The sequence below is a fragment of the Cricetulus griseus genome, chromosome 6 (genome assembly GCF_003668045.3).
Source record: "Cricetulus griseus strain 17A/GY chromosome 6, alternate assembly CriGri-PICRH-1.0, whole genome shotgun sequence".
NCBI classification, from domain to species: domain Eukaryota; kingdom Metazoa; phylum Chordata; class Mammalia; order Rodentia; family Cricetidae; genus Cricetulus; species Cricetulus griseus.
In genome coordinates, this window is record NC_048599.1 from 446,223 (window position 1) to 461,631 (window position 15,409).

Sequence of the window (15,409 nt, forward strand, 5' to 3'; positions counted from 1 at the left end):
GACTGCCTTTGCCTATCAAGTGTGGGATTAAAGGTGTGCACCACCACTGCCAGCATTGCTTTTTTTTGTTTTGTTTTTTTAATGTGTGTGCATGCACACTTGTTTGCAGGTGTACATGGCAGTCAGAAGTTAGCCTATACTGTATCTTTGAACCCAGACTCTTTGCAGAGCTTTGCAAGGATATATATTTTCCAGCCTTATTATAAAGCTCAATGAGAACTTGGTGACTGAGGTTGTGCGAGTCCCAGGTGAAGATTACTAACACCATCTCAGTTTGTGGAAGGTAGGGTGCCATTTGTATGGGTGCCCATTTAGCCTTCAGTACTGCTTAAGAGCAGCTACAAGGTATATTACATATACTTTATTTTTTATTTTTGAAAGATTTATTATTATGTATTCCGTGTCCTGCCTACGTATATACCTGCAGGCCAGAGAGGGCACCAGATCTCATTACAGATGGTTGTGACTCACCATGTGGTTGCTGGGAATTGAACTCAGAACCTCTGGAAGAACAGCTAGTGCTCTTATCCTCCAGCCCCATTACATATACTTAAAAAAAATGTTTTTTGATGTTTTGGAAGCCAGAAGTTCAAGATCAAGGTGTCATCAAGTTCCCTCCACTGTGGCCTAGGAGAGTTCTTGTTTCTCCTAGTATCAGGTGCCAATAGTTGTTCTTTATAGACTTATTTCTCCATTCTTTGGCTTCATCTTCATGTGACTTTCCCCATTGTGTATTTGTGTACAAGAACACCAGTCAAAGTGGTTTGGATCTACTCTACTGCGTGAGTAGCTTATCTCAACCTGACCATGCCTACAGAAAACCTTTTTCCAAATGAGGCTACATTTAAAACTGCTGGAGGTCAGAGCCTCCACAGACCTGTTCAGCTCTGACACTTTTCCCCACATAGATTTTGCTCACTCTAGCATTTATCAAGGCTTCTCCAAGCATTACTAGCTGTCACCTTCCTCAGCCATGAGATTCTTGATGGTCTTGTTATTTACAACAGAAATGGCAGGTAATCGGCAAATCAGTTAAAATGTACTGTAAACCTGCACATACCCCAAGCTTGTAGCAAGCAGGCTTTTCAGCTTGGCTGTTAGTAGTGAACAGCTAACCAGACACTGTGGTGAGGGTAGCAATGATGTAAGACAGATTGGAGTGTCTTCTTTTAGTGACAGGACCCTGGAGGGAGATGCAGCCAGAGGAAGGAGCAAGGAGGGATGAGATTGACATTCTGGGTGTGATGAGTGGAAGTGGAGACTAGAGTACTGGCAGGCAGATGGAGGCAGCTGAGCTACTGAGGCTGTGCATATGCCCCCCCCCCCCAAAGCAGGATTTGGGTCCTCATGTTTGTCATGCTACCACATTTCTTCCCATCTATGCCACCAGATCATATTAGGTTCCTGGCTGTGTCTCCTCCTTGGGCAGCAGATAAGTCCTTGTAGCCTCTTTGAGAAAAGCATTTTGTGGAGATGTATAACCCAGGGTCTTTTTTTTTTCTGAGACAGGGTTTCCTTTTTTTTTTTTTTTTTAATGGAGGAAAGTTTTTTTTTTTTTTTTTTTTTTTTTTTTTTTTTTTTTTTTTTTTTTTTTTGGTTTTTTGAGACAGGGTTTCTCTGTGGAGCTTTGGAGCTTTGGAGCCTATCCTGTCACTCTCTCTGGAGCCCAGCTGGCCTGGGAGTGCTGGGATTAAAGGCGTGCACCACCAACACCCGGCTAGTATTTTTTTTTTTAAAGATTTTATTTATTATGTATACAACATTCTGCTTCCATGTATATCTGCACACCAGAAGAGGGCACCAGATCTCATAACGGATGGTTGTGAGCCACCATGTGGTTGCTGGGAATTGAACTCAGGACCTCTTGAAGGGCAGCCAGTGCTCTTAACCTCTGAGCCATCTCTCCAGTCCAAGACAGGGTTTCTCTGTGTAGCTTTGAAGCCTATCCTGGCACTCTCTCTGGAGACCAGGCTGGCCTTGAACTCACAGCGATCCTCCTGCCTCTGCCTCCTGAGTGCTGGGATTAAAGGTGTGCACCACGAACGCCCAGCCAAACCCAGGGTCTTGACATATGCTAGGCAAGTGTTCTGTGACTGAACTGGGCCCCCAGCCCCCAAAAGGCATTTTAAATATCTTCCCTGGAAATGAACAGAAAACCCTGAGGTATAGTTATGGAAACTTGGAAAGATTTGGCTTGTGATATAGAAACATTAAATAATTTTGTTGTTTGATAGGTCTGACACTCAGCTTTGAGGTACAGATGTATATAAAGAGATTTCCACGGTTGTAGATGTAGCTTAGTTGGTACATTACTTGCCTAATATGCATAAAGACCTGGATTTGATCCCCAAACATCCCATAAAACCAGTTTCAGTGGGCTGGGTATTTGTCTTAGGGTTTCTTTCTTTCTTTCTTTCTTTCTTTCTTTCTTTCTTTCTTTTTTTCAAGACAGGGTTTCTCTGTGTAGCTTTGGAGGCTGTCCTGGAACTCTCTCTATTGACCAGGCTAGTCTCGAACTCACAGAGATCCGCCTGCCTCTGCCTCCTGAGTGCTGGGATTAAAGGTGTGTGCCACCAATGCCCGGCTTGTCTTAGAGTTTCTATTGCTGCTACAAAACACCATGACCAAAAAGCAAGTTGGGGAGGAATTTATCCTTCAGCATTGTTGTTCAGCACTGAAGAAAGTCAGGACAGGAACTCAAAACAGGGCAGGATCCCAGAAGCAGGGACTGATGTAGAGGCCATGGAGGGGAGCTGCTTACTGGCTTGCTTCCCCTGGCCTGCTTAGCCCACCTTCTTATAGAACCCAGGACTGCCTGCCCAGGACTGGATGATACCCCATTGGTCACTAAATGAGAAAATTCCCTACAGCTGGATCGCAAGGAGGGACTGGAGCTAGAAAGATAGCTCCACAGTTAAGAATATTTGCTGTGCACCGGGCATTGGTGGCTCACGCCTTTAATCCCAGCACTTGGGAGGCAGAGACAGGCGGATCTCTGTGAGTTTGAGACCAGCCTAGAGTGAGTTCCAGGACAGCCTCCAAAGCCACAGAGAAACCCTGTCTCAGGGAAAAAGAAGAAGAAGAAGAAGAAGAAGAAGAAGAAGAAGAAGAAGAAGAAGAAGAAGAAGAAGAAGAAGAAGCAGAAGAAGAAGAAGAAGAAGAAGAAGAAGAAGAAGAAGAAGAAGAAGAAGAAGAAGAAGAAGAAGAAGAAGAAGAAGAAGAAGCAGCAGCAGCAGCAGCAGCAGCAGCAGCAGCAGAAGAAGAAGAAGAAGAAGAAGAAGAAGAAGAAGAAGAAGAAGAAGAAGAAGAAGAAGAAGAAGAAGAAAAGAATATTTGCTGTGTAAGCCTGCCAACCTGAGTTCCGTGCTTGAAGCTGGGAGGCATGTAAGTACTTATGCTTGTGGAACCCATGCAAAAGTAGGAGGAGAGAACTGACTATATAAGGAGTAGGCTGTAGACTAGGCTGGCCTTGAACTCACAGAGATCCACCTGCTTCTCTGCCTCCCAAGTGTTGGGATCAAAGGTGTGCACCATCACCACCTGGCACTTTTTTAGATGTTTTTGAATCTACACAAATTAGAAAACTTGTCCCTGTCACTGACTGCAGTGACTCCTGGGATTCTGCTCTGCTTGTTTCACTTACCTCCCTCTGTTTTTTTTTTCCTTGAATGACTGAAAGCAAATCTCAGACATTCAGTTTTGTCTTTGAGCACATTCTTCACCCTGTAGGGCTAGCATAGCAACACACCCAGAAACCCACTTGTCCCACACTGAGCATGCCCAGGTTGGGTCCCTGTTTTTCAGACTATCTCATGGTGGGGCCTCTGAACTTTCTTATTTTGGGGGGAAAATTCCCTCTTTGTTGTTGAGGAGTTTGTCATGTGGCATTCTCTGTGTTGGGTTCATAACCTTATGACCTGAACAAGTGTTCTGGGCTAGAATAGTACCAAAGGGGAAAGTGGAAGTACAAACTTACCTTTAATGGGCAGAAGATGGTCTGCAATAATGACATTTTTCACCTGAATTCCAATTTAATGTATTTTTAAAGATTTAAATTTATTTGTGTGTATGGTATATGCGCATGTACAGAGGCCAGAGGAGGCTGTCCAATATTCTGCCTTATTATTCTCTGCCTTACTCATTTGAGAAAGGAACTCTTACTGCACCTGGAACTAAACTGGTGACCAGAAAACTCCAATGGTCTTCCTCTCTAAGTCTTTCACAGCATTGGGGTTACAGGCATGTGAAGGCTTGCCCAGCTTTTTACACGGGTTCTAGGGAGTTGAACTCAGGTCCTTAGGCTTGCACAGCAAGTGCTTTTACCTGCTGAGTCATTTCCTCACCCCCACTGAATCCCCCCCACCATGGGTGTGTGTGTGTGTGTGTGTGTGTGTGTGTGTGTGTGTGTGTGTGTGTGTGTGTGTGTGTGTGTACCTGCAAAGGCCAGAGGACAACTTGAGGGAGTCAGTTCTCTCCTTGTACCTCGTGGGTCTCAGGATAGAACTTGGGTGGCAAGCTTGGTAGCAAGCATCTTTACCCACTGAGCCATCTCATCCACCCTGGTCCTACTTTTAAAGATGTGTGTGCCTTTTGTACTTTAGTCAAAAGATCAAGAAACAGTATACATCTGCCTTTTGTTGTGGAGACTCATATGAATTTTTAAAACTGTCCACCTATGTGATGACAAATTCGAGTTTAAAAATAAGTTTAAAAACTTGTTTTCTTAAAAAAAATTCTAAATTTGCTGTTGGCTAATAAAGCATAGGAATGTCTTGTGAAATTTTTTTAACCTCAGAAATGTCTCAGTTCTCTCATTTTAAGTTGGTTTCTATTTAATTTTTTTTTTTTTTACAAAAAACAAATTAGATTTACTTCTCCTTCCCCTCCTCCTTCATCAAAACTAGCCTTTTGTAACTCAGGATGACCTTGAATGACCTTCACCCTCTACTGCTGAAGCACTGGGATTACAGGAGCAAGTCATTGCACTGTTCCCCCTTTATGTAGGAGAGATGGATGTGTGATCTTGCTTAAATGTGTTTTCTAACTAGTGAGGACTTCCTATGAAAAGAGTGCACTATAACTTACTTTGAGATATACAGGACTGTTTCTTTTGATTTTTGTTGTTTTGTTTTCCAAAACAGGGTTTCCCTGTGGGCACTCATCCTGGAACTCACTTTGTAAACCAGGCTGGCCTTGAACTCAACAGAAATCCATCTGCCTCTCTGCCTCCCGAGTGCTGGGATTAAAGGCGTGTGCCACCACTATCTGCTCTTTTGAATATTTTAATGAATGCTTCTCATTTTGGAATTAAGACATATATTTGATGTGTTGTTGTTTTTTTCTTCCAGATAAATAGTTCTTGTCAATAGCAAGCACTACCATCTAAAAACATACTTATTCAGTTCTTCCAGGAAAGCAGAGTTGATGAACTAGACATGCCACTTGAGGTATAGGGTTTGGTTCTAAGAACACTGGAACCCAGGGAGGAAAGTGTAGGCTGCACAGTGTGCCACTGCTACTCTGTGATCTACCATGTGGCAGGAAGGGAGCTGTCATCTGAGCAGGGAGGAAATGAGTTAAGGAAGTACCTGACTCAGTCACTGCTCCATAATCTAGGCATGTTAAAGTCATTGGACACTGAACACCCAGGTGACCCATAGGCCATCAATCTAGGTCTAGACCATACACCGACCATAAGTTCTGTATGAACCAAGGCATCCTGGCTCTCACATTGCTTGTGGTCTCGGGCACAAGGCTTCCGGAAACTTTGCACCAGAGATGTGGTGAGGGTACATCCTGCCAGAGCAACCCACAGGCTTGCAGGGGGATTTCCATCTGTTCTGGGAAGTCAGTGCTTTGGGCAGCTACTTTGTGAGGAACAGGTAGAGAAGCTAGTCTCTGTCTTCTCAGGAAAGACACTGTCCCATGATAGCTTTGGGATTCTAGGTGGCATGAGGGCAGTAAACCTTACCTGACCCATGGCCTTCGTGTCAGGGACATTTGTGGGGAGTCACAGGTACAGGCTCTGCCTGGCTTTCCTAGCTCCAGCCCTCATAGGAATAAGCACTTAGGAATCTTCTCATACTGGTATTGGGTTTAACCTCCTAGGCACTGACGTCTCACGTGGTGACCATATCTTTGGTTTTCTTCATGAATAAGGAACTTACTTTTCCAGGGAAAAGGGTTGAAGCAAGTGTCTCGAGTCTAACCAGCAGGCTTGTCTCACCCAGGGATGGACACGTACACACATATACACACTGCTGTTTCTCTTCTGGTCTCTGTGCAGTTAATTCCATGTGAATTGCTGAGTGTCATACAAACAGCAGTCAGTGTTCCTCTAGTTGGAGTCTCAACCATATTTTAATTGCTGTGAATTTGGGAGTTTCTTGCTTTTCCCTGATACACAGTAGTTCTCAGAACAAACAGGGTTTGAGGTTGTTTCCTTTATAGCGTAGATTATTAAAATTAGAGCCAGTGGGCCAGAGGTAGGGACATGTTGGTGCATCTTGGATTTGGATGATCCAGTCCAGGAAATGCCACTTTCTTTAAGCATGTAGGACCTCACAGCTTTGGAGCCTGTCCTGGCACTTGTTCTGTAGACCAGGCTGGCCTCAAACTCACAGAGATCCACCTGCCTCTGCCTCCCGAGTGCTGGGATTAAAGGCGTGCGCCACCACCTCACGACGATGGAGACCTCTTAAAGTTTACTATAATGTTCATAATTTCTTTAGATGTTTATTTAAGGTTTTAACATTAAATTAAGCTAAGCTGCTGGTTTTAGAATTAACTTTGACCTTAAAAGAATAAAACAAGTTTGGGCAGTGGTGGCGAAAGCCTTTAATCTCAGTACTCGGAGGCAGAGGCTGGCAGATCTCTGTGAGTTTGAGGCCAGCCTGGTCTACAAAGTGAGTTCCAAGCAGCCAGAGCTGTTACACAGAGAAAACAAACAAAAAGACTAAAACAAACTCAACAAGTGGTAGCACTTGCCTGAAATCCCAGATGTTCAAGGCCTCAGCCACATGTTTGGGTTTGAGGCCAGCATGGCCTAGGTGAGATCCTGTCTCAAAAAACACAAAGGACTGGAGAGTTGGAAGGGTCAGTCAGTAGTTAAGATGAAATACAGCTCTCCCAGAGGACTGAGTTACTTGCCAGAACACATGTCATGCAGGTTATACCATCTGTAACTCTAGTTTCAGGAGACCTGATAACCTCTGGCCTGTGGGCACCTGTACTTATGTGAGCCAAACACTGCAGAGGCTCATACATAAACACAAAATTAAAATAATAAAATAAAACTTTAAAATTTTTTGCAGGAGTTTATTTTTATTTTATGAACATTGGTGTTTTGCCTGCAAGTGTGTCTAGATGAGGGTGTTGGATCCTCTGGAACAGGAGTTAACAAACAGTTGTTAACTAATGTGGGTACTGGGAATTGAACCCAGGTCCTCTGGAAGAGGCGCCAGTGATCTTAACCACTGAGCCATCTCTCCAGCCCAATAAAATAAATCTTAAAAATAAACAGTAACTTAATCCCAGCACCTGGGAGGAAGAGGCAGGTGGATCTCTATGACTTTGAGGCCAGCCTGGTTTACAGAGCAAGTTTGAGGACAACCAGGGCTATAAAGAGAAAACCTGTCTCGAAAAACCAAAACCAAACCAAACCAACCAGCCAAACAAACAAGGAAAAAAAAAAAAAACCAAAAAAACCCCCAACAAAACAAGAGGTGGGCATAAACCAGGTATGTTGATGTCCTCTTCTAATTCTAGTGCTTCAGAGGATGACGCTGGAGGATTGCCATGAGTTTGAGATCAACCTAGACTACATAATGAGTACCAGGCCAGCTGAGGCCTCAACAACAAAATGAAATAGAATAAAGGGGACTTTGGGGGTCATCTGGGACCTCCAGCTAAAACTTCATAAGGTAGTCCTGATGTCCTCTCCTTTATCGGTTTTAGATAGAGCATTGGATGGGTTTTCTCTTAACCCCAGGAGGTTCAGACATTACGGTGGCTTCATTGCCCCTCTGACTCTAATGAAAAGGAATTCAGGGTTCTTGGCGCCCAGCACCACTGAAGTATATACATACAATGTCAGTTTCTGAAGCAAGGACTGCAAACTGTTGGGGGTGACCCTAGGTAGACGGCCCACCGGGAACTTTTGATACTTGTTCCTCTCGAAAAGGGACTGTACCTGCCTGTTCTTTCTTTCATTTTTCCACCTTCATTTCCTCCCTCCATCTCTCTCTTCCTTTGCATTGGATCTTGCTATCCAGCCTGTATATACCATGGGAGTGGAGGATTCATTAAGAAGCTAGGGATGAAAAAGAATCGATCTGTTTGCCTACTGTTTGTTCATCCATTCAGTGACTGTTTGGATCTGATGAGCACTTGTGTCTGACAGGCCTGTGCCTGTGCATCAGGAACTTTGAAACAAGAGGTCAGGTCGCTGTGGGAGCATGACAGGGATTCTTGGGTCCTAGGCTTCTGCTCAAGCACTAGAGCATTTCTACAAGCGGCCTCTGTACAGAAATGGATTCCTGTGCTTCCAGCTAGTGCAGCTTATTTGGCATTCTATTTGAAATTATTTGACTTATTTGAAATTCTATTTTTCTTTTTCTTTTCTTTCTTTTTTTTTTTTTTGAGAAAGAGTGTCATATAGCCCAGGCTGGCCTACATATATAGATAAGGATAGCCTTGAACTTCTGATCCTTCTGCCTCTATCTCCCAAGGGCTGGGATCACAGGTGTGTGACATTATGCTTGGTTTATGTGGTACTGGGAATCAAACCCAGGGCTTCGTGCATGCTATGCAAGCACTCTACCAATCCAGCTACCTTCTCAGCTAGTGTGGTTTTTAAGAAAGAAGTGAGAAGTCTCAACTAGAAGACCTCACCACTTGCAAACACAGAGATCCTAGAATGTGCCCAACTTCCTGCTGTTTGAGTCTGAGTGGCTAGGAGCTCAAGTCTCCATTCCAAGTCACAGCATTTAGCTGATGTCATCTTTTTAAGTGGCTGGCATCTACTTTTGTGATTTTTAAAGATTTTGGGTATGAGTCAGCATTTGAGGCTCATATTTTATTGGGGCATATGTCCTATCAGTACCTTACTATGCAGACTAGGTTGATTGAACTCATGATGTTCCTGCCTCCACCTCCCAACTGCTAGGATTTTTGGGTGTGTGTCACCACATCTTGCTCTGATCAGCTTTCTTTGTAATAAAAACTCTGTAGCTTGTGTCTAAGGCTCTAGCGATGCTCACAAACTAGGGGCTTCCAGTGGGAACTTATTCTTGACTGGTTCTGGTAGTCAGAAGGCCAAGGTTAGAGTGTGAGAGGAACATTCCTTCTGAGGTCCCTGCCTCTGTGGTTTGCAAAGCATCCTTTTTGTGCATCTGTGTTTTGAGTTCCTCTTTTATGAGGATACTAGTCATATCTGGTTGGGATTGTCATCTTGTTAATGTGGCAGAGCAGGGGCCTGTCCTAGGCTTGTCCTTGTTAATGTCTGGGGCCACTTTTCCATGAGTCAGAGCCTGAATGAGGATGTTCATGGTATTGGCCAGTGGCTTCTCATGGCCCCAATCTCCCTTGAAGTGACAGCATCCAACTGAATTCCCATCTTGAGGCTAGAGACCCAACCACCTGGCAGCCCTCTTGTTTCCCAGCACACACTGACCACAGTTCCCATTGTCCTCATTCTGGGCTGGTGTGTATTTCTGCCCCTTCTATGCTTCCAAACCATCCAGGGACAGGGGCTCTGGGCAGCTCTTTTGTTCTTACATGCACCTTGACCCACATGGGATCTATGGGGGCAGTTCTACCTGAAGTTTTGCAAAGGGGGCTACACTGGGCCAGAACAACCACACACACTACTTAATGATATGGCCCTTAGCAGGATACAGGGTGATCAGTTTTTCTCCATTCTTGGAGGCCCAGGAAAGGCTTGGCCAAGACTGTCAGGGAGTTGCTTTAGCCCCATTCTCTCCATTAGTGTGAGTCACTGGGAGGGTCACAGTTGGAAGGGCCATCAAGGTTATGATTCTCACAGTGGGGATTCCTTGGTGGTCTTCTAAAACCACCTACCACTTTTTGCTGGGGAGTTGGTTCCAGTCCCCCCCCCATTATCTTCACCTCTCCATTGTCTGGGTCCCTCCCAGGCTGGCTCTAGCCTTTGCTGAAGTTGGCTGGACAGAAGGGATGGTCTTGGTCTCCCACCCAGTTCTGCTACAGGTTCAGCTGCAACATTAGGGCTCTGATACCTGGTCAGAGCTGGGTTGTGCAGATGAGACCTAGAACTCCACTCTTGCTCTCAGCCAGATGGTCTTCAATGGACCTGAGCCCTGGGGGGCCGGGGGCACTAAAACAAGTCAGGGAAGGAAGTTAACTCTTGACTGAAAAGAAACATTCCAATTTTTTTAAACCAATAATATCATAAGATAATATGAAAGAAGCAACCTAAGTGGTCTGGGTGGCATGTACGTACCCCTAGAGAGGATGTACACAAGGCAGGTTGAGAAGGCATGAGCAAGGTAGCCGAGGCATGAGAAGTCAGGGATGGAGCATAGGGAACTGAAAAAGGGTAGCACCAAGAGGAGGAAGGAAGGGCAAGGAGGGGCCAGTTACAATGGGGAAAAAGAGTGGGCAGGCATCAGGTACAGGTTTGTGTTTCAGATCACATTGGCTGCAAAGTTCTCCACTGTTTGATGAACCAGTTTCTGTTCCCAGGGGAAAATGTGGGTGCGGCCCCTGTCTCACTGTCTTTGATGGTTAGTCAGTTAATGCATTTTGGAGTATTTCCTTCCACTCAAGAGTTCATTTAATCTCTCTCTCCCCTCTCCCTTCCCCTGTCCCTCCCTCCCTCCCTCCACCAACCTCTCTCTCCTGCTTTGAACTTAACATAGAGCCCAGGTTAGTTTCAAATTTTGAATCCTCCTGCCTCAGTCTCCTGAGTACTACTAGGATTACAGGCATTCATTACCGTGCCTGGTGCTCATTTAATTTTTTTTTTTTTTTTAGTACAACTGTGAGCAGTAATAATGTGATGTGATAGAATTCACTTTATGCAGCAATGTCATGTCACTTGTGGTTCCATCTTGTGTTTTGTTTATTTTTTCTGGTTTTTCGAGACAGGGTTTCTCTGTGACTTTGGAGGCTATCCTGGAACTAGCTCTTGTAGACCAGGCTGGTCTCGAACTCACAGAGATCCACCTACCTCTACCTCCCGAGTGCTGGGATTAAAGGCGTGTGTCACCACCGCCCAGCCCATCTTGTGTTTTTAGAAGAAAAATAAGCCCTCTCAATATCTCAGTGTGTGGGGAGGACTGAGCCAGTCCGGGGCTACTTGACTCTTGCTGTGGGATATGCAGGGAGAGATCAAGCAGTGTAGCCTTTGCCTTACCTGGTCTTGGGTGGCTGCTTGGTAGGAATATCATGTGGCTGTCATAAGTGCCACAAATTAAATTTGTGAGCAACAGAACTTTCTGCTTTCTTGGTCCTAGAGGCTGCATCCTTGGAAGTGCTGGGAATTGTGTTCCTGAGCCTGTGGCACAACAGAGCCCTCACGAGAGCCCTTTTCCCTCTCAAAAAGGCATCACCCATGGGATTAGGAGCCTATGCTGATGGCCTTAACTAACTAATTACATCTAGATGACCTGTTTCCAAGTACGATCAAATTTTGTGGAATTTACACAGGAAGTTTGGGGGCACAATTCATCCTATCTTTTGACAGCTGATCCTTTGGATAAACAAGTAGAGAATTTTGACTGAGCAAGAACTTTTCAAAACAACCTCTGCCAGACTGAGTACATTTGTCACCCTGGCACTTGCTAGGTTTAGATAGCACTCCTGTTGCTTCCATATCTGTCCAATGTGATTGTGGCACTCTAGTGGGCGTATAGGGGCCTCTGGTGGTTTATGTTTGTATCTTGCTAATATCTTCTCCGTGCCATAGTTGTTCAGAATACTTGTCCCCTTCCAGTTGTACAACGGTGATCTTGAGAGCAGTCTTTGTACCTTTCTCCAAGTGCATGGGATCTGTGGGCCACTGGCAAAAGAATCCGAATAGTTTTTTGTTTGTTTTTTTTTTTTGAGACAGAGTTTCTTTGTGTAGCCCTAACTGTCCTGGAACTCACTCTGTAGATCAGGCTGGCCTCAAACTCACTGAGATCCGCCTGCTTCTGCCTCCTGAGTATTGTGATTAAAGGTGTGCACCACCATGCCCAGCTATTGGTGACATTTTTTTTTTTTTTGATGCAAACTGCATGAGGCTTTATTGTTGTTTAACGAGCTAACCCCATATTAGCTCTGGTCTTTCATCCACCCGCCATAGCGGATGGCTAGCGGATGGCTAGTTCGAAGTGGTTGCATACAGATCTTATAGGGCAGCGTAAGGGGAGTGTCTAGGGGTACTCACAGGTTCAGGATTGGTGTGCCTCCAGGCTTGGATATTAGTGACAATTTTAAGCAAAATATTTTTATTGTTATTACTATCTTCATCATTATTTTTTAGCGATGGAGATTGGACCCAAGGCCTGGAAGAACATGCTGAACAAGCTTAATTCCCAGTACTTAAATGAAATTTCAAATAAAATGTTTGAGATATGAAAGTTAAGTCAGAGGTGAGAAAATAAAGTGAGGTGAAATTTGAATGTGCCCAAAGAGTTTGATATTTGAGAGGAATGTTCACATATGAAGAAATTGTTATTGAAAAACAACAGAGACTTTTCATGAATATGCCCAGGGAGGAGAGCCTGAAGTTATTTATGGCTTCTGAGGCACTATTGGAGCCCAGCCAGTAGGGGGAGACTTGGAGTTGCAGATCCTGACTCTACTCTGAGTGTGTGAGTACACAGGACCAGCATGTTGGGATAGTATCGAAACACTAGGTCTAAATGGTCTAATATCCAGACTTTGTTGAAGCTGACTTTAAAACTGCCTCAGTGCTGGGACTGTAGGCATGCACTTCTCATCTAGTCAGGGTTTGACATTTTCACTAAAATCAGTAAGTAGTCTTCTTGCTCAAGCTCCATAAGCTCAAAGGAAACACTCCACCCAATCTGTTCCTTACCTTAATGCAGCAAGCTGCAAATAAAGTCAGTGCCTGGAAGGCTTCAGAGCTCATAGTTCTTGTGCATTTTAAGATGTATTATTTGAGGGGGCTGGAGAGATGGCTCAGAGATTAAGAGCACTGACTGTTCTTCCAGAGGTCCTGAGTTAAATTCCCAGCAATCACATGGTGGATCACAACCATCTGTAAAGAGATCTGGTGCCCTCTTCTGGCATGGAGACAATGTATGTAGAACACTGTATACAAAATAAATAAATAAACCTTAAAAAAAAAAGCTTTTCAGTTTCGGGAGGTCCCATTTATTGATTATTGCTTTCAGTGTTTGTGCTGCTGGTCTTGTATTTAGGAAGTGGTCTCTTGTGCCAATGCGTTTAAGGCTGGTTTCCACTTTCTCTTCTATCAGGTTCAATGTAGCTGGATTTATGTTGCATTTGAGTTATGTTCATGGCGATAGATATGGGTCTATTTGCAATCTTATACATGTTAACATCCAGTTATGCCAGTACCATTTGTTAAAGATATTGTCCTTTTCCCGTTGTACCATTTTGACTTCCTTGTCAAAAATCAGGTGTTCATAGGTGTGTGGATTAATGTCACAGTCTTCGATTCTATTCTGTTGATCCACCTGTCTGTTTTTATGCCAATGCCAAGCTGTTTTTATAACTATAGTTCTATAGTAAGTAGAGTTTGAAGTAAGGGATGGCGATGTCTCTGGAAGTTCCTTTATTGTATAGGATTGTTTTAGTTATTCTGGGTTTTTTGTTTTTCCATATGAAGTTGAGTATTGTCCTTTCAAGGTCTGTGGAGAATTATGTTGGGATTTTGATGTGGGTTACATTGAATCTGTAGATTGCTTTTGGTAGGATTGCCATTTCTATTATGTTGATCCTACCTATCTAAGAACATGGGAGATCTTTCCATTTTCTGATATTGTCTTCTATTTCTTTCTTTAGGGACTTAAAGTTTTTGTCATGCAGGTCTTTCACTTGTTTGGTTAGAGTTACCCCAAGATATTTTATATTTGTGGCTATTGTAAAGGGTGATATTTCTCTGATTTCTTTCTCAGTCAATTTATCATTTGTATATAGGAGGGCTACTGATTTTTTTTAGTTAATCTTGAATCTTGGCATATTACTGAAGGTGTTTATCAGCTGTAGAAGTTCCTGGGTAGAGTTTTTGGGGTCACTTATGTATACTATCATATCATCTGCAAAAAGTGATAGTTTGACTTCTTCTTTTCCAGTTTCTATCCCCTTGATCACCTTTAAAGCTTCTGTAAGGCAAAGCACACTGTCAATAAGACAAAACGACAACCTACAGAATGGGAAAAGGTCCTCACCAACTACACATCTGACAGAGGGCTGATCTCCAAAATATATGAAGAACTCAAGAAACTAGCTATCAAAATACAAAATAACTCAGTTGAAAACTGGGGTACAGAGCTAAACAGAGAATTCTCACCAGAAGAATCTCAAATGGCCAAAAGACATTTAGGGAAGTGCTCACCATCCTTAGTCATCAGGGAAATGCAACTGAAAATGACTCTGAGATACCATCTTATACCTGTTAGAATAGCTAAGATAAAAAAATACTCAGGACAGCTTATGTTGGAGAGGATGTGGAGTCTACTGGGTAAAAAACTGGAAGTGTGTGTGTGTGTGTGTGTGTGTGTGTGTGTGTGTGTGTGTGTGTAGGGAGAGGGGAGGGGGTGGTCAAGTTGTGGGAGGGGTACACTGGAAGAGCAATGAAAGAGATATCTTAATAGAGAGAGCCACTATGGGGTTAGGGAGAAACCTGGTGCTAGGGTAATTCCCAGGAATCCACAAGGATGACCCTAGCTAAGACTCTTAGCAATAGTGGAGAGGGTGCCTGGTCTGGCTTTCTATAATCAGTCTGGTGAATGTCCCAACTGTCATCATAGAGCCTTCATCCAGTAAAATGTTGGAACCAGATGCAGAGATCCACAACCAAGCACCAGCCCAAGAAGAGAGGGAGGAGGGAATACATGAGCAAGGGAGGCCAAGATCATGAAGGGGAAATCTACAGAGACAGCTGAACCAATTTCATGGAACTCATGAATTCTAGACGGACAGCCATGGAGCCTCCATGGGACCTGAACTAGGCCCCCTGAATGTGGGAGACAGTTGTGTAGCTGGGTCTATCTGAGGGGCCCCTGACCTCAAGACCAGGATCTATCCTTAGTGCTAGTTGGAGCCCATTTCCTAGGGTGGGATGCCATGCTTAGCCTTAATGCAAGGGAGAGGGACTTGGTCCTGTCTCAACTTAATGGGCCAGGCTTTGTCAACCTGCCATGGTACACCTTACCATGTGAGAGGAGAGGATGGG